The sequence below is a fragment of the Pelophylax lessonae genome, assembly GCF_965119305.1.
Source record: "Pelophylax lessonae genome assembly, chromosome: 8".
Classification (NCBI taxonomy): domain Eukaryota; kingdom Metazoa; phylum Chordata; class Amphibia; order Anura; family Ranidae; genus Pelophylax; species Pelophylax lessonae.
The window spans coordinates 221,383,358-221,402,875 of NC_138775.1; the positions used below are offsets into that span (position 1 = coordinate 221,383,358).

At 45.9% G+C, this 19,518-nt stretch overlaps 1 long non-coding RNA gene across 1 annotated transcript in view; it reads right to left on the bottom strand.

Annotated features, from left to right (window-relative positions):
- The window catches only part of LOC309561494, a 103,659-nt gene extending 84,394 nt beyond the window's left edge, over nt 1-19,265 (bottom strand). Inside the window, exon 1 of the long non-coding RNA XR_014225570.1 lies at nt 19,174-19,265. This is a non-coding gene — a long non-coding RNA (uncharacterized lncRNA). The remainder of the gene's footprint in view (nt 1-19,173) is intronic.
- Nucleotides 19,266-19,518: the final 253 nt, after the last annotated feature.

Here is a 19,518-nt window from a genome sequence, read left to right on the forward strand (position 1 = left end):
AGGAGCGTTCAATAATTCATAGATGGTAAGGTGTACTTAACTGCCAGGTTGAATGGATGGCTCAGCCCCTGGATCTCCTGAGGGGGTCTTGACAAGGAGATACCCTCATGGGCCGGAGGAGACCCACACAGACTCAGAGGTGACATTAGGTGCTAGCACTGGTAGGCACTGATGAGACCTATAGGTGGCACTGATGGGTACTGATGAGGAGTAGGGATGATCGAACGATTCGGGTCCACCATCGGTTCGGCCCGAACATTGGGTGTTCGAGGTTCGGCCGAATTTAGAACTTTTTGCCCAAAAAGTTCGGAATTCGGCAACCAGAACCGCCCAAAATGCAATGCTTCAGGAAATGGGCTTTAAAAGCCTGTGATTGGACCAGAACCATTAGCAAAAGCCAATTGAGGGGGCAGGAGAATGCTAGGAATGTGATTGGAGTGACTAGGGGGTCCCTAGACCAATCATTAGTGAATACGCCCCCCAGTATATAAGATCGCCCCCGCCATATTCCTAGCATTGTTATACTGGACATGGAAGAGAGTGGAAGCAGTTCTGTTAATTTTACTTTAAAAGTGTCATTTAGCATTTATTAGTGTGAGGAAAGGGATATCTAGTGTAGTTAGAGTGTTCCTTTACACTTTAGTTAGTTTCAAAAATTGAGTTTCTGTAGGGAAAGTGTTAAGTGTCAGGGGACCGTAGTGTAGTGTAGGGTTAACTGGCAGTGACTGCTATGGCAGGGTGACAAAACCCTTCCATAGCAGGGTGACCGCTATAGAGAAATGATCATTTCTCTGAATAGCTTCGGCACACCCATATGGCTTCTCACCAGCCAAGCATTTTTTATGCTGCAGGGGCTGCCACTGCCAGTGCTTTTTTGAGGACATGTTTGATGTCAGACATGACATCTGAACATGTGTATAGGGGGTATATATAGACATATATGTCTGTATATATACCCCTAGACATATATAGGTGTTATAGTAGCAGAAATAAATGCTTGCGCTAATGAAATCATTTACAGTAATATATTTCTGGTACTATCACACCTATATATGTCTAGGGGTATATATTCAGACATATATGACTATATATACCCCCTATACACATGTTCAGATGTTTTGCCTGCCTCAAAAGAACCCAAAAAAATGCCAAAAAAACGCTAGCGTCAAAAAAAAAAATGCCCAGGTGTGTTTTTGCTGGCATTTTTTGGGGGGGTTTTAGAGGCAGGCAAAACATCTGAACTTGTGTATAGTGGTGTATATACACACATCCATATATTTATATACACACCTAGACATATATAGGTGTGATAGTAGCAGAAATATATGCTTGCGCTAATGAAATCATTTACAGTAATATATTTCTGCTACTATCACACCTATATATGTCTAGGTGTGTATATAAATATATGTATGTGTGTATATATACCACTATACACAAGTTCAGATGTTTTGCCTGCCTCAAAAGAACCCCAAAAAATGCCAAAAAAAACGCTAGCGTCAAAAAAAAAATGCCCAGGTGTGTTTTTGCTGACATTTTTTGGGGGTTTTTGGAGGCAGGCAAAACATCAGAACTTGTGCACAGTACCACTATACACAAGTTCAGATGTTTTTCCTGACTGCAAAGATCCCAAAAAAATGCCTTCTATTAAACCGGCAAGGTGTTACAGGAGCGGAGCCAACCCCCTGTCAGAAAGTTTTCTAATACAAACTATCTTTTTTTTTTATGGTTCTGGACATGCTACAGAGCTGAAACTTCACATGTACACTTTTTAGACCCCCCAGATCTGAAATCCAAAATCAAAAAATCTTTTTTTTTTTTTTTTTAATTTTTCAATAATTGGCTTTTTTTTATCAAAAATGACAATTTTTAAGAACTTTTTTTTTGTGTGATTTTGTGTTTGGGGGGGGGGGTCTAAAAGGTGTACCTGTGAAGTTTCAGTTCTGTAGCATGTCCAGAACCAGAAAAAAAGATCATATAGGTGTTAAAGTTAAAGGAGGGTCCCGACCCACATCCCTGTTCTACTGAAAAATTATCTTTTTTTTTTTCATGGTTCTGGACATGCTACAGAGCTGAAACTTCACATTCACGCCTTTTAGACCCCCCAGATACTAAATCCAAAGTAAAAATCTCTCTTTTTTTTTTTAATTTTTTCAATAATTGGCTTTTTTTTTTTATCAAAAATGACAATTTTTAAGAACTTTTTTTTGTGTGATTAATAGTTAATGGGGCATGACCCAGAACCCTAGGCACTTTTTAGGGGCATTTATTGGGTTTTAGGGCTTCAAAATGGTGTTTTTTGATTACCGAAGTTCGGGTCTCATTGATTTCAATGGGGTTCTGAAATCCGAACCGAACTTTTGGAAAATTCGGGTGTTCTGGTCGAACCAAACTTTTCAAAAGTTCGATCATCCTTAATGAGGAGGCCCTGATAAGACTTATAGGCAGCACTGATGGGCTCTGATAGATCCCCCGCCATCCTTCCACCCATTCTCACCATCTGTACCAGCTAATTTGTCACCGCTCACTATACCCCAGCAGCTCCTTTCTCCCTGCAGCACTCTTGCTATTCAATATAGCCACCAGGAACACAGGCAGTCCCCCTACCTTCTCCCCCCCCCCCACTCCCCCACTCACTGTCATAACTGTTACACGTCTCCCCCCTTTTCATCCACCTTGACTTCCCCCCTCCCCCCTTCTCATCACTCAATGTGTAATTTTCCCCACAGATCTGCAGGTCTCAGGCAGACCATATCAGGATCCTTTCCCATTAATATTCATCAGCAGGTCAGTGTGGAACTTTTCCTGTTAGGACATCTGCACATTACCACCGTCACAGGTATACAGATATATGTGACAAACATCCTATCAGTCCTTATATCTAAACTTTCACAACCAACCTCACAGCGACAGGCTGGTTCTTATCGCATGCACTCTTCTCACCTCCAAATTTACAGGGTTTAGGAATCCAACGTGCAAATTTATTCTGATGAAGTTTTTTTTTTTTTATTTCAACTGTAATTATCTTACTCCATTCTATTTTATTTCATTTTGATCTCCAATCCCCTTTCCCTTTCTATTGTTATTTGGATAGTATATTTGTATTTTTAATGTGGAGTCTTTTCTACATACAGTCTAAATGACAATTGCTTTTAGTAATGATACTCATTCCTATCATTTGATAATCACACACAGATACATATGTACATACGGTAAAGAGAAGGTGTGATCTGGATCATCCATCCGAGTGGTATGCCTCCATCCCAAAATTCATACAAGCAGAAGCTACATTTGCCAAGGGGACTTTAAATGAGGCATCACACTCATTGATAACGCAGTACAAATATACACCACATGGTTCAAATAATTTATTGAACAAATAACCTATAAGTGGTAAGCATATTCAATAAAAACATATTCGACTGATCAGTAGTATCAAATGCATATAAAAATAATAACAGCGAGGGCATATAAAATAAGCATATACAGGCATGTACAAACAACATGATAGAATTCAGCACCCTTGATAACGCATTTCACAAAATATAATTTGCTTCCTCAGGAGTAGATGCGTACCATGTATTGAGTCAGTCTCAACATGAGTGCACTGGAAGCGGTGGTCCGCTGGAAAATCTAACCCGGTAGCCGTAGGGGGGCCCAGTGGGCAAAGGGGTCACAGGGAGAGCAGGACTGGTAGTGACAAGATGTGTGTCCATGTACCTGAATTTAGGTTGAAAACAACCCAGAATACCAATCACTGACTAGTAAAAAATAGTAAAAGTATATATATATATATATATATATATATATATATATATATATATATATATATATCAATAGACATAGATGGTACATGTATGTACATACAGCATTCTTCCTATATAGCACTCAAAGAGTTTTCACCTGTTTTTGAAGCCTTAGGAGATTTTGTAATATGCAAATGCTATATAATTTTCTTATTATTGCTATTTCCCAGTTCCATTTGTTTATATATTCTTCTACACATATGTGTTTGTTTATCTTTTTATTTTCTGAACAGCCCCGAGGAAGATGGAGGCCTTTGTCCCCCCGAAACGCGTTGGCTATATCCTATCATCTGTACTCTCAATAAAACGTTTTTATATTTACATCTACTGGACACCGGGCGCTCCTTTATTTTTTCAATCACATACAGAAGCAACCATCAGGCCGCACCCGGATGTAGCAGCCCAGGCCCCCAAAAGGGCACACCAGTCTACCAAAAAAAGCCAGGAAACAATCTTTGGAAGAACTCCTGCCCATTTTTTTTTTTTGAAAATTTGTTTTTATTGAAGTTTTGCACACATAAACAGACAATACACTGCCACGCAGGGCAACATTTACAACCAAGGACAACAGGTCAACCCCCCCCATCCCACCCCCCCCTCCAGGCTCCACCCAGCGCGTCCATCACAAAAACAAAGCTTCTAGCAGCAATAAAAATACCCCCCAAGTCCGCTCCATCTACCAAGGAGCAAGGTCATCAAACACAGACATTAGCACAGTACAGTACCCGCATTCAGTAACCCCATGCCGTATTCAAAAACCTGAGAGACCTCAACACATGCAGCTAGCACCCAGCGAGTTGGAGAGCATCATCAACTGGCACGACCACCCCCCCCCCTACACAACCCCGAACAGGATCCCATAAAACCTCAAAGCTGAGCCACGGAGGTCGAGGCTGGGGAGTCCAGCCATATTTTCCACACTTTACCAAACTTGCGAGGACATCCCCTACTGAGATACGTAGCCTTGTAGAGCGGAGTCACTTTATTAACTAAGCCTTTCCAAAAGAGGATCGTGGGAGCCAAGGGACTTTTCCAGTGTAAGAGCAGAGCCTTGCGAGCATAGAAAAGAAGTAGACTGATCAGAGTACGAACTGCCCTCGCGGGGGCCACGCCATCCACAAACCCCAAAAGACAGACCTCCACGGAGCAGGGGACCGGAATCTTAACCACCTCCACGATGCAATCCAAGACGGCTGCCCAATAGTCCTTGACCACCGGGCACCCCCAGAAGATGTGGCTGAAGTCCGCCGGAGAATGCGAACAACGCCAGCACTCCGCCGAGGTCGTCGGATAAATACGTGCCAACCTCGCCGGCGTGTAATAGATCCGATGTAGAAATTTAAAGTGAATAAGGCGGTCCCTTGCAGAGACCAGGTAAGCAAAGGGCGAACTCCACATATCATCCCAGTCATCACCATCCAGGTCAGGCACCTCCCCCACCCAGCGTTCCCGACACCTACGCACCGCCGGCGGAGTGGTGGCGAACAATTCCCTGTACAACTCCGAGAGGGGCTTCCGCATATCCGTCGCCTGTAACGCCACTTCAAGAGCTGAAGTTTTAAGCACAACCCGGGGGGACCCAAACTGTGCCACAAATGCATGGCGGAGCTGAAGATAACGAAAAAAATATTTATTGGGTAGATCGTAGCGCACCTTCAAGGCATCGAAGGTGCACAACTCCCCACCAGAGACAATGTCCCCCAACAACTTAACCCCCTTGACGGCCCAGATGGCGGGATCAGGGATCAAAGCAAAATGAGGAAACTTGGGGTTCCACCACAATGGGGAGGCCGGGGATACACTAGTAACCCCCGGCTCCACCAGCATCAGCATATGGTCCCAGGCCTTGATGGTAGAGCGCATAGTCCCTGTCAGCTGAAATTTAGCCCTGGACCCCCGATGCAGCAGAAGCCGAAGACTCTCGTAGGAGCCCAAAACAGCCGCCTCCAGCACCGTGGCGGAATCCCCATCGTCCCCCATAAGCCAGCGCCGCGCCACCACTCCCTGCCCGGCCAGGAAATATTTATAAAGATCAGGCAAAGCCAATCCCCCCTGACCCCAGGGCTCCTGTAACACTTGCATGCCAATTCTAGGAGGGGAGTTACCCCAAATAAAGGAACCTATCAGGCCATGAACGCGACGGAAGAACGACCGTGGAACCCACACCGGCGAGTTCCTAAGGAAATACAGAAAGACAGGGAGGAGTTTCATCTTTACCAAATTAATGCGCCCCAGAACCGACAAAGGTAAGTCGCGCCACACCTCCGCCCTGCGTTTAAAGACCTCCAGCAATGGGAGAAGATTCAGACTGAGATAGTCAGCCACTCTCGCCGACACCCTGACTCCCAGGTATGTGAACTCAGTCACCCATTTCAAAGGCAACGCCCCATCCGCTGCAGCAATAGCACCAGGATCAATGGGGAGCATGGTGGATTTATCCCAATTAACCCGTAGGCCAGAAAACTTAGCAAAAGTGTCAAGGATATGGAAGACCGCCCGCAGGGAAACATTAGGATCTTTCAAAAACAAAAGCATATCATCCGCATAGAGCGCCAGGCACTCCTTAATGGAGCCCACTTCCAGCGCCCCCACCTCTGGAGATGCTCGCAACGCAATAGCCAGGGGTTCGATCATCAGGGAGAACAGAAAGGGCGAAAGAGGGCAGCCCTGTCTAGTCCCCCTACCCACCCCAAAAAAGGGAGATAGGGTGAAACCGATCTTCAACGCCATACGCGGGGAAGAATACAGGAGGGAAATCCACTTACAAAATTTAGGATCAAATCCCATACTCCGCAGCACCACCCCCATGTAGACCCAATCCACCGTGTCGAAGGCCTTGGCAATGTCCAGCGACACCACCACTCTAGTGCCAACAGAGGCATGCGACACCTGCAAATGTGTAAACAGGCGTCTAAGGTTGGTGTCCGTGGACTTGCCCGGCATGAATCCGGTCTGATCAATGTCCACCAGGGAGGGCAGGACCACAGCCAGCCTAGTAGCCAAGACCTTCGTGAGTATCTTGAGATCCACATTGAGCAGGGCAATGGGGCGATAGGAGGAACACAGGGTGTGGTCCTTACCCGGCTTGGGCAGAAGAACAACATATGCCTCGAGCATAGAGTCCGGCAGGGCCCCCTGATCGAAACACGCAGCATACAGAGCCTGGAGCCTGGGAGCCAAGGAGTCCGAATACTGCCGATACCACTCCGCCGGGAATCCATCAGGGCCCGGCGACTTATTGGGGGGGAAGGACGAGATGGCTTTTTCAATTTCCTTCAACGTTATGTCATTATCCAACCATGCACTGTCCTCGCCCTCCAAGACCGGAATCGGCAACCCAGATAAAAGGCGCTCCAACTCCCCCAGATCGTAGGCAGGCAGAGGCAAATAGGTGCCAGAGTAGTAATCCACAAAGACCCGGGAGATCTCCCCCGGGTCCCTAACCATTTCCCCCGAACCAGACCTGATACATGGAACACTTACCGAAGCCCTCTGGTCTGCCACCAAAAAAGCCAACAGCTTACCATTTTTGTCCCCCTTCTCAAAAAGTGACTCCGCTCTATGTTTAAGATTGGCATGCGCAAAATCAGTATCCAATAAGGCCAAACGCCTTCTGGCCTCCTCCAGGGCCGCATAGGCCGCCGGTCCCGGAGAAGCCGAGTATTCCTCCTCCAACCTACGGACCTCCAGCAGAACAGCCTCTCTATCAGCATTAGCCTCCCTACGGGACGTCTTAATCGCAGAGATGTAATGACCCCGCATGACCGCCTTGAAAGCATCCCACAGGACCACCCCAGCCGTGGACGAGGCATGATCCTCCCAATATGCAGGCATTTGGGGCTCCACCTGCTGCATCACCTTTTCAGTCTGCAGCCACCCCGGCGATAGGCGCCAAGCACCCCTGGTCCCACCTGCCCCCACCCGCAGAGTCAGTAGCAGTGGGTTGTGATCTGAAAGACCCCCTGCCAAATAGGTGGCATCCTGGACCAAGGGAAGACAAGACCCATTAGCAAAAGCCAGATCTATTCTGGACGCCGTTCTGCGCACCCCAGACCAGCAGGAGTAGCCACGCACCCCAGGATTTTTCCAGCGCCACAGCTCCGTAAGCTGAGCCGCGGAAGACCATGACACAAGTTCAGGGGATGACAGTCTACCCGGGTTAGAGGAGTCCAGTCCACCGTCCAGAACAGCATTGAAATCCCCGGCCATGATAAGAGGAAGGTGCATATAAGGGGCCAGGGTCACCAGGAGATCCACCAGAACCTGGGAGTGGAACGGGGGAGGTAAGTATACACTCACCAGAACCACCTGCCGGTGAAATAACTCGAGGAGAACAATAACATATCGTCCGCCAGGATCCGTAATCACCTTTTGAATCGAGCAGGGTGCATTCCTACCAAGCAAAATGGATACCCCACGGGCATACGTGGAGTATGTGGCGTTGAAGATCCTCTGAATCCAAGGCCTCTTCAAGGCAAGCACCCTGCTGCCATCCAAATGTGTCTCCTGGAGGAGGATAACATGGGGTTGTACAATTTTAATATACCGAAATATAGCCGTGCGTTTCACCTTGTCATTGAGACCTCGCACATTCCATGACATAATCTTAAGCAGCTCCGCCAGAGAACAGCAGAGGGGCATATAGCAGGAGGAAGCCAGAGGACCAAGCACAGCCCGAGGACCAACCCGATCCTCCAGCTCCATCCAGACATGCAGCAATACATATACATAAGAAAAATAGACAATGACCACCGGATGGAGCCTGGAGCCTAAAACAACAACATCCCTGCTGTGATACCCAAACCTGAAACAAAAAAAAGTGCAACAGGGTATCCAGCCTATTCCCAAAACCCGGCAAAAAATTTAAAGGCATGGCTGCAACATAGAACCGCAGCCGGCGTTACTCGAGTCCGCCAGAGGTAGCCCCAAAAAAGGGGGGCTGGCAGATCGTCAGTCCCAAAAAAAGGAAAAGAAAAAAGCAAAAACAAAAATTGTAAAAAGCAAGAAAATAAGCTGAAAAAAGAAAAGTCAAGTTCAACGACGTGTAGTACACAGAGCTCCAATAAACTGTAGCCCACTCCACAACCCCAGGGACAGAAACAAGGATCCAGCCCAGGGCAATCCAGGAAGCTTTATGGCAGGATCATCAATGCAGGTACTGTAAATGCCCCCCCATTAGCCATGGAGGAGCCAGAGTGTGTGAAGACAGGATCCTCAAAAAAAAAAAAAAAAGGGGGGGCACAGAGAAGCAGGGCCCCAAAAGTCTCATGCCATCCTGGAGAGCGGGTGCACAATAGGAGATTAAATAGATTCCAACCAGTCTGCAGCCTCCCCAGCCGAATTGAAGAACAGGACAGTTCCTTTGTAATCCACACGCAGGCGGCTCGGGTACATCATGCCATACTTCAGGCCCTTGTTCCTCAGGATTTTGCGCACTTCAGTAAACGATCTGCGCTTTTTCTGCGTTTCCACAGAGAAATCAGGAAATAGCATTATCTTACTGTTCTCAAACAGCAACTCCTCCTGTCTCCTGGCTTCAGAGAGAATGCGGTCCCTGTCACGGAAGTTCAAAAAACGGACCAAAAAGGGGCGCGGGGGGGGCCCCGGGCGGCCTGGGCCCTGTCCACCACGTAGGTCGGGAGAGGGGGAGGCAACTTGAGTAAATCACAAAAGAATTTCTCAGCAAACAGTGTAGAATTAGACCCCTCAGCCTTCTCCGGCAAGCCAACCACCCTGATATTGTTGCGACGCTGCCGATTCTCAGCATCCTCCATTTTGTCTGCCATAGCATTCACCTGGGCCTGCAAAGCAATGAGTTGTGCCGAATGGGAAGCGGTGACATCCTCCACCTCAGATACACGGCCTTCAGCCTCTGTCAGGCGCCCCCTGAATTTATCCAAATCATGGCGGATCAGGGTGCATTCAGAGGCCAGGTGATCAATCCGGAGCATTAGGGCAGTTTTAGAAGCGTCTATAGCCGCCAGGATGGGAGCGGTGATATCCCCCCTTCCAGGTGACCCCCCAGCCTGTCCAGCGGTCCCCCGCGATGACCCCTCAGTACCTGCGTCCAGCGGATGTTCCAGAAGAGGGTGCCCAGCCCCCGCAGACATCGTCCCCGACTGTGAGGAGGCTCGGGTGCCTGTGGCTGCAGATGGAGAAGAAGAGGCCTGCACTTTCAAGATGGCGGCGGCCGCTTTCACGCCTCGCGGCGGTACCGATCGTTGAGGCCGCGGGGTCGGTGTAGAAACCCCGGATTTTCTCCCCGGCATTCGTGCCCCTCCTTTGCCCGATGTGGAGCAGGGCAAAACCGCCGTGATCCGAGGCACAGGGGCCGTGGATGGAGCCGGATAATGTCAGGATGGTGAGGAGCTCTGAGAAGACACGTCCGGCGCCGTCTACATCCCGGCCACGCCCCCGAACTCCTGCCCATTTGACCGATGAGTCACTGATTGAGTCAGTCCAGCACAATCTCTACACTCAAAAAACAAGGGCTTTGGTAGGCGGCACTGATGGATAGCACTAGTAGGCGGTACTGATGGGCACTGAGAAGTGATACTGGTGAGGGGGCACTGATAGGCAGCACGTGTGGGCAGTGTCCCTTTAACACAAGCCAGTTTTCAGCTCTCTTCTACTTTCCTCACGCTGTCAGTGTGAGGAAAGGAAAGCAGATGACCGGCTTGTGTTTACATATGTAATCAGCTGTCATTGGACAAAGATGATCACAAGGTAAAGGGCTGCTGTGATTGGCCCTTTACCCCAATCTGTGATCAGCTGAGTCCAAAGAACTCAGCGATCACAGAGAGCACTGCCTGCGCCACAGGGGGTGCGCGGGCAGCGTGATCGCAGGAGGATGTCAATGTACAACCTACCAGCAAAGTAAGCCATCTTTCGGCTATAGTGTGGGCAGGGAGTGGTTAATAAATTTTAATGAACACAAACACTATATAATACCCAATTGTTTGTTATATGTTACCCGGAGTAAACAGATACCCAACATGTCACACTAAAATTGTGTACACCCGCAGAACGACACCAAACTATGGTACCTAAAAATCTCGACCTCTTCAAGTGTGCTCCATAGCAGTTTTCCTGCTACAGGGTGGTACCTGTGGGCCGGATCACCTATATAAACGTGATCTGATACTCCCGGGTAGGCTGTGCGCATTCGTGCCTCCGACGCCTCGCTTCTGCTGTGATTACACAAAACTGAAGGTGATCAGCAGGTGCAGGGTACCCACCAATCATTTGGTAGAGCCAGAACGGCAATAAACAAGGCAGATTGCCAATCTGACAGGAGGGAATGGATGGAATTTGTCTCTGCAAAACAGGGAATAAATTCCATCTCTTCCCCTAGTAGCACCTCACACAGTTTTGCAAAACACTGGCTAGGCACACAGTTAACCCTTTGATCCCCCTAGTGTTAATCCCTTCCCAGCCAGTGTCATTAGTACAGTGACAGTGCATATTTTTTTATCAATGTCAGTGGTCCCCAAAAATTGTCAGTGTCCGAATATCCGAAGCAATATTGCAGTCCCACTATAAGTCACTGGTCGCCGTCATGGGGAAAAATGACTATCATCTTGTCTGTCATCCATTGGCAGGAAATATATATGCTCCAAAATTGTATTCTGCTTAATGGTCCTGCAGCATGACATCCAGCATTGCTTATGGGTTTACGGTACAATGATGATTTGAATTTTACTGCCAGATCCTTTCTGTAGCCACAACAAGGTTTAATCAGCTGCTGCTTCTGCTGTTAGTCTAGCCAAAGGCTTCTCATGCCTTGGTCCTGTTACAGAACTATGGGCAATGTATTCAAATGAAGGTAGATCAGAAAAGCACATCAAGTAATGTTCATATAGGGAATTAGTATATCATTTACATTCAGTACATGAATGGCACAGTTAGGAAACAAAAAGCAATGAATTAAAGAGGTGTAAATATCTCTCGAGCCTCATTACATGATTTTCATCTGAAGGCCCATACACACGTACCGATCGTCAGCGAACGATCGGCCGTCTTTTGTCCCTGGGCTGTCGGTATCTGTTGAAAAGTGCAAAGACAGCACAAGAATTTTGTCCGCCGACTACAGCCGACTGCAGAAGTGATGTCATGTAATGGTTAACTTTCCCTGTGTTTTTTCTTTTCTGAGCATGCCCAGTCTTGCAAATCTGCGGTCTGTCGTCCGAATTCTGTACTGACTGGCGAACAATCGGCCGCTCTGGTGTCGGCATACAAAAATTTTAATGCTTGCAAGACAGACTCTTGTCGGCAGAATGTGCGCTGACGGCTGTCGGAGGCACCATACTAACAAGCGTACAATCGGCAGATCTTTCGTCCGCCGACGTTTGTATGCCGACGATCGGTACGTGTGTACGGGCCTTAAGACTGCTGCTTGCTATTGGTGTTCTATCAGACAACGCAGACAAGTAGACAGACAGACATAAATAAAGGGGAGCTACTTTCTTTCTATGTATTTATTTCATAAAGGTGATCAGTTTGATGTCATCTGTAACTGCAGTTTGTATTATTTTGAAAACCTTGTGGCTCTTTCTATTTAACCACTCGCCGACCAGCTGCCGTATTTTTACGGTGGCAGATCTTCTCTGTCATGCAAAACAAGGTACTTGTACGTTTCTTCGAGGGACCGATGGTGGGGGCACGCGCACGCGCCGATTGGCTACAGGTGGAGCCAATCAGCTGGTCCGGCGGCCACAATGTGTGTTGGCACCCACGATCGCTCCCCATGGAGACAGAACGACGGTCTGTCGTTGTAACCACGGCAGACCGATGTTCTGTCAGTAATGAAAACAGGGATCCTGTGTTCCTCTTATTTAGGTACACCAGTCTCTGTGTTCATGCAGCAAGCCCATCCCCCACACAGTAGATAGAAAGCATGCAGCAAGCCCATCCCCCACACAGTACATAGAAAGCACCCCCTCATGCAGCAAGCCCATCCCCCACACGGTAGATAGAAAGCATGCAGCAAGCCCATCCCCCACACAGTACGTAGAAAGCACCCCCTCATGCGGCAAGCCCATCCCCCACACAGTAGATAGAAAGCATGCAGCAAGCCCATCCCCCACACAGTACATAGAAAGCATCCCCTAGGGACACATTTTACCCTTGATCACCCCTGGTGTTAACCCCTACCCTGCCAGTGTCAGTACAGTAACAGTGGATATTTTTAGCACTGATTACTGTAGTAATGTCACTGGTCCCCCAAAAGTGTCAAAAATGTCAGTTAGGTGTCTGATCTGTCCGCCGCAATGTCGAAGTCCCGCTAAAAATCGCTGATCGCCGCCATTAATAGTAAAAAATAAAAAAAATAGAAATTACATAAATCCTTCCCCTAGTTTGTAGATGCGATAACTTTTGCGCAAACCAATCAATATACGCTTATTGGGATTGTTTTTTGTCTAAAATATGTAACAGAATACAAATTGGCTTAAAATGATGAAAAATTTTGATTTTTAATTTTTTTTTAATTGGAAATGTTATATAGCAGAAAGTAAAAAAAATATAGTTTTTCTTTTTCAGAATTGTCGCTCTTTTTTTGTTTATAGAGCAAAAAATAAAAATCACAGATTGATCAAATACCACCAAAAGAAAGCTCTCTTTGTGGGAAAAAAAAAGGACATACATTTTATTTGGTTACAGTGTCGCATTAACACCCAATTGACAGTTAAAGTAACGCAGTGCCGTATCGCAAAACATGGCCTGGTCATTAAGGGGGTAAAACCTTCCGGCCCAGAAGTGGTTAAATACATTTCTATATTGGGAAGCCAAATTTGGGGGAGCAGCAGCTGTCCCAATAGGTGGCGGGAGAGATTCTTCCATCCATGCTTTTTCGCATGGATGGGGGTAAGCTATTGAGTTCACACAACGGGTAATTTAAAGTTGAAGTTATATATATATTTTTTTTTTTTGGGGGGGGGGAGAAATACAGCATCATGCACATTAATTATGTGTAATGGTGTGTAACAAATTACCTGCAGGCTTCTGGTAAAAATCTTATATTCACTGCCCTCTCAGAGCCGCCAGAAAATGTCCTGGGCAACAGTCTACACTTGCGCCCACCAGTCCTCTCCGTTATTTACAGAACTCATACTAATATTGTCCTACAATGCATCATGTTTTATGAATGGGGGAGGAGCAGTTGAATGACAGGCTCTCCCCTGCCCATTCATAGAATGCTCTTTCACATAAACCTAGGCTTTGGTCACTTCAAAGGCACCCACATTTTTTTGTGTAGGGATCTGCTGCCCTCTACTGTATGAATTTGTAAATGTCTATAAATATATTATGTATGCACTTCCTGTCCCTGGGTTGTTGGCTTTGAAACCCTGGAAAGAGGAAATGGAGAGAAAATTTAAGCCACATGTCCCGTCTATGCTGCTAAACCCCAAACCAGAAGGGACTTTACCGTTTAACTCTAGCTGCTGAGTGTGTATCCAAATCCTTGTGACAGACAGAGTATCGCTGTCCCATTATTATTTCACCTGCATAGTGCCAGATAGCTAGGTCTGTGCTACTATATGTGTGGTGATCATCTTCTAGTATATTAGTAGGTGAAACATTATAGTTTCTCTTCAATTATTTTCTTATTAAAATTTAAACAATACAAGTAAGAAACAATGTACATACATGGTCATGAGTTAAATACGCTACATTGCCATGTCAAAATACAGGTAAGTAGTCATATTAATACAATGAGTGCAACTAACAATGAAATGCCATGTAGTGAGATTTTAAGATGCAGTTTCTGCAATAGATGGTAATCAAGAGATAATTCAAGACAAACCATAGGCAGATCCAACACAAAAAGATACCAATATACTGAGAATAAACTATATGGTTCTTGTGAAACAAGAAGTTCATCCAACACCATTTAATCATCACTTGGCTATATCAATATCCAGGAAGCCCACCTTGAGATAAATACAGTTATTGAGTTGTTTGAAAGGGCAAAGCATTTTTCATACACGCATTGTGTTTTAACTCTATATTACCTCGGAAACATTAGGTGCAATTATTGATTTCCATTTAGAAGTAATAGTTAACCTTGCTGCTAATAGTATATGAGTGATAATATATATAAACTGGTTCAGGATGCTGAGAATACCAAGTCCTAGTATAGCTAAGGAAGGTACATTATAGTTTCTTTGCCGCTCCTGTTATGCTAGTTAACCCTATCCCTTCTGGTCTGGGATTTTATAGCTAGTTTTAGTTTAGGGCTTGATAACCAGAATACGCTAGAGGTAGGTAAGGCATCCGGTATCCACTTCTGGATCATTAGCTTAGAGGTCCAGCTGCAAACTACTAAAGGGAGGGATTAAACTGCAGAGTAGATAGGCTGACTCTGAGTTTCGGTGCCACATACAGTTCCTGCTGATGAGAAGCTCTGTTCCAGGCTGGTTGGATAACAGTTGGAGGATCTCCCCATTACTGCAGATCTTGTCTTCAGGTCTCTGACACAAAGAGAGACACCGCATCATCCTCAGGGGCCCCTGAAACTGAACTTTGCTGCAACATTCATCTGGAGGTATCTCTATTAATAACTAGAAATACCCAGGTATATGTGCACAATTCTACCAGGGCTCCTTTTAGGCCATTTGCTGATAGATCTGTTTGTACATTGGATGTATGCAATATTAGTAATCTTCCACTTAGACAAGCTTCTAATTCTCTTATCTACCTACAGGTCTAGCACAATATCCTGTTTGGTGAAGGCCATTTCTCATAACTACCCAAAAGACGGCTATACTTGCTATAAAATGATGTTTCACTTTTCGCCTTGTGCAAAATAAGTTGAAGCTGGTCATAGACACAGTGGTCAGAAATTTCCTATCCATCTGTAAAACATTCTTTCATGTGACATGGAAGTGCACAGCCATGTCTCTTTATATTGATTGTGAGTATGTCTTTGCGTTGTGTAGCCACCTTCAGCGCTAGCTCTATCTCAGGGAAACTACAGTGTTGAGGAAAAACCTGGCAAAGAATCATTAGAGCTTATGGCATGGGATATGGAAAGCCTGCCAGTAAATTATTTTAAAAAGGACTCGCCATAGAGCAGACATTGTACACCTTAAATACACAGTCTATACCTTGAATATATAAGTTTTTGATTTTTACATCTAAAGTAATTTTGGTATTTAAGCATTAGGGCCCACTTAAACTGTCAGCTTAAGTAGATTTAAAACCATTACTAAAATCTAATGTAAGCTTTTACATATACAGCATCTCACAAAAGTGAGTACACCCCTCACATTTTTGTAAATATTTTATTATATCTTTTCATGTGACAACACTGAAGAAATGAAACTTTGCTACAATGTAAAGTAGTGAGTGTACAGCTTGTATAACAGTGTAGAGTTGCTGTCCCCTCAAAATAACTCACAAAGTCATTAATGTCTAAACCGCTTGCAACAAAAGTGAGTCCACCCCTAAGTGAAAATGGCTACATTTTCACTTCCCAGTGTCATGTGACTCGTTAGTGTTACAAGGTCTCAGGTGTGAATGGGGAGCAGGTGTGTTAAATTTGGTGTTATCGCTCTCACTCTCTCATACTGGTCGCTGGAAGTTCAACATGGCACCTCATGGCAAAGAACTCTCTGAGGATCTGAAAAAAAAGAATTGTTGCTCTGCATAAAGATAACCTAGGCTATATAAGAAGATTGCAAAGACCCTGAAACTGAGCTGTAGCACGGTGGCCAATACCATACAGCGGTTTAACAGGACAGGTACCACTCAGAATGGGCCTTGTCATGGTCGACCAAAGAAGATGAGTGCACGTGCTCAGCCTCATATCCAGAGGTTGTCCTTGGGAATTAGATATATTAGTTCTGCCAGTATTGCTGCAGAGGTTGAAGGGGTGGGGGTCAGCCTGTCAGCGCTCAGGCCGCACACTGCATCAAATTGGTCTGCATGGCTGTCTTTCCAGAAGGAAGCCTCTTCTAAAGGTGATGCACAAGAAAGCCCCCAAACAGTTTGCTGAAGACAAGCCAGATTAATGACATGGATTACTGGAACCATGTCCTGTGGTCTGATGAGACCAAGATAAACTTATTTGGTTCAGATGGTGTCAAGCGTGTGTGGCGGCAATCAGGTGAGGAGTACAAAGACAAGTTTGTCTTGCCTACAGTCAAGCATGGTGGTGGGAGTGTCATGGTCTGGGGCTGCATGAGTGCTGCCGACACTGGGGAGTTACAGTTTATTGAGGGAACCATGAATGCCAACATGTACTGTGACACATTGAAGCAGAGCATGATCCCCTCCCTTCAGAGACTGGGGTGCAGGGCAGTATTCCAACATGATAACGACCCCAAAAACACCTCCAATACGACCACTGCCTTGCTAAAGAAAAGGGTAAAGGTGATGGACTGGCCAAGCATGCCCCCAGACCTAAACCCTATTGAGCATCTGTGGTGCATCCTCAAACGGAAGGTGGAGGAGCGCAAGGTCTCTAACATCCACCAGCTCTGTGATGTCGTCATGGAGGAGTGGAAGAGGACTCCAGTGGCAACCTGTGAAGCTCTGGTGAACTCCATGCCCAAGAGGGTTAAGGCGGTGCTGGAAAATAATGGTGGCCACACAAAATAGTGACACTTTGGGCCCAATTTGGACATTGTCACTTAGGGGTGTACTCACTTTTGTTGCCAGTGGTTTAGACATTAATGGCTGTGTGTTGAGTTATTTTGAGGGGACAGCAAATTTACACTGTTATACAAGCTGTACACTCACTACTTTACATTGTAGCAAAGTGTCATTTCTTCAGTGTTGTCACATCAAAAAATATAATAAAATATTTACAAAAATGTAAGGGGTGTACTCGCTTTTGTGAGATACTGTAAATGTTTCAAATGTGATTTTCAATCTTTTTAAATCTGCAGCTCCCATTAAATTAATTCCTGATGATCCTTCCAAGAAGGTTCTTGTTTAGGTACTTGTGGAGTGACAAAAGTGTCCTTGCTGTTCTCCAGCGATGTCTCCTAGTCACATGTGCTCGCGGTTGAGACTACAATCATTTATGCCGACACACATTCCACAGACGTAGGCCACTCCTTGTCACTGTTAGGAAGTCAGCCCTGAGCAATTGTGTGCAACAAGAGCAAGTGGCCGTCTTGATATTACCAAAAATTATGTTGTGGAAAGGCCAGGATTTTTTTTCAGCCAAAACGTGGAGGAACTCTGTTTTGCCACCTACAACACTGGCCCTGTGATCACCACATTCGCTTGGAGCCTGGCTTCTCGGTTTACAAGTGACAGTGTAACTTTTCTGGCAGCTCCACACAGAGCGTATACTGTGTGGGAAAAACAAGCTGTGACCACAAGGAGGTGCTAGAGCTGAGCCGGCCGCTACGAGGTACTTATTGCAAAGGTAAGCACTTGGAGGGGTGAAGATGAAGGCAGTGAAGGGGTGTGTGCAGAGGTGAGGGATGGGGAAATGGGGTACAAAGTTCAGAGCTGAGGAGGGATGCAGAAGAAAGATGTGGATGGGGGGTGCAGAGATAAGCAGCTGTGAAAGAGGGCTGAACCCTGCACCCTCTGCATAGCGCACTACTGAACCCTGCGCATAGTGCACTCCTGAATGCTGCAGCCTGTGCATAATGTACCACTGAACCTGCATCATGTGTGTAATGCCTTTCTGAACCCTGCACCCTGTGTGTAATGCACTCCTGCACCCTGCGCGTAACACACTCCTAAACCCTGCACCCTGTGCGTAACACACTCCTGAACCCTGCATGTAATGAGCTTCTGAACCCTGCACCCTTTGCGTAACACACTCCTGAACCCTGCATGTAATGAGCTTCTGAACCCTGCACTCTTTGCGTAACACACTCCTGAACCTTGCTCCCTGTGCATAATGTTTTCCTGTTAGATACTCCCGTTTTTTTTTTGTTTTTTTTTAACAATGCCCCTTTAAAACCCTCCCCTGCAATTTGGCCAAGCTTCGTGAGGGCACGGAATCTTGAAAATGTACAATATGTAAAGTGTTGTTTAAATTGTGAGCACTATAAAAATATCTGTGATAAATATACAAATAACGAACCAGACCTGCTTTAATAATAAAATCCATTGTTATTCTGCATTTCTCTTCTACATTATACAAAAATATCATTTCTGACAGTCATTACACAAAGCCATTCTTTCCCACTCACGTCTACAGCCCTTTGCCCGCAGTCCCCGCGGGGAGCTTGTGCAGCTAATGAGCCCAGGTGGTCCCAGGCCCCTTCTCTGGGGACAGTGCACATTATGTGGCTGTAGGAAGGGGAAGATTGCTGCTCTCAGCTGTGAATTCAGACAGCAAGGCTTGAACACAGCCTGTGTGATTTCCCCACCACCTCACCCAGCCCCTGTCACTTACCTCCCCAGACTTATTTAGCATCAGCATATTGCATCCTTGGCTTTAAAAGCAATCAGTGGGTGTCACTCAGAAGCAGCACAATGCGTATCCCTTCACTGCATCCAGACAGCTTGGAGAAATTAGAAGGACACAGTCTGGCGAGTGATGGGCAGAAGAGATGGGCTCTGAATACGGATATTCTTTGTACATCTTGGAGGGCATCCAATAAATCTGTGTAATGCTCTGTGACAATATAAGAGTTATTAGATTAACTATTGCCCAAAAAAAAAAAAAAAAATTTTCACAGCATGATTAACACTACTCTTGATTCTGAATGGACAGCTGGTTCTTCTAAGAAACAATATA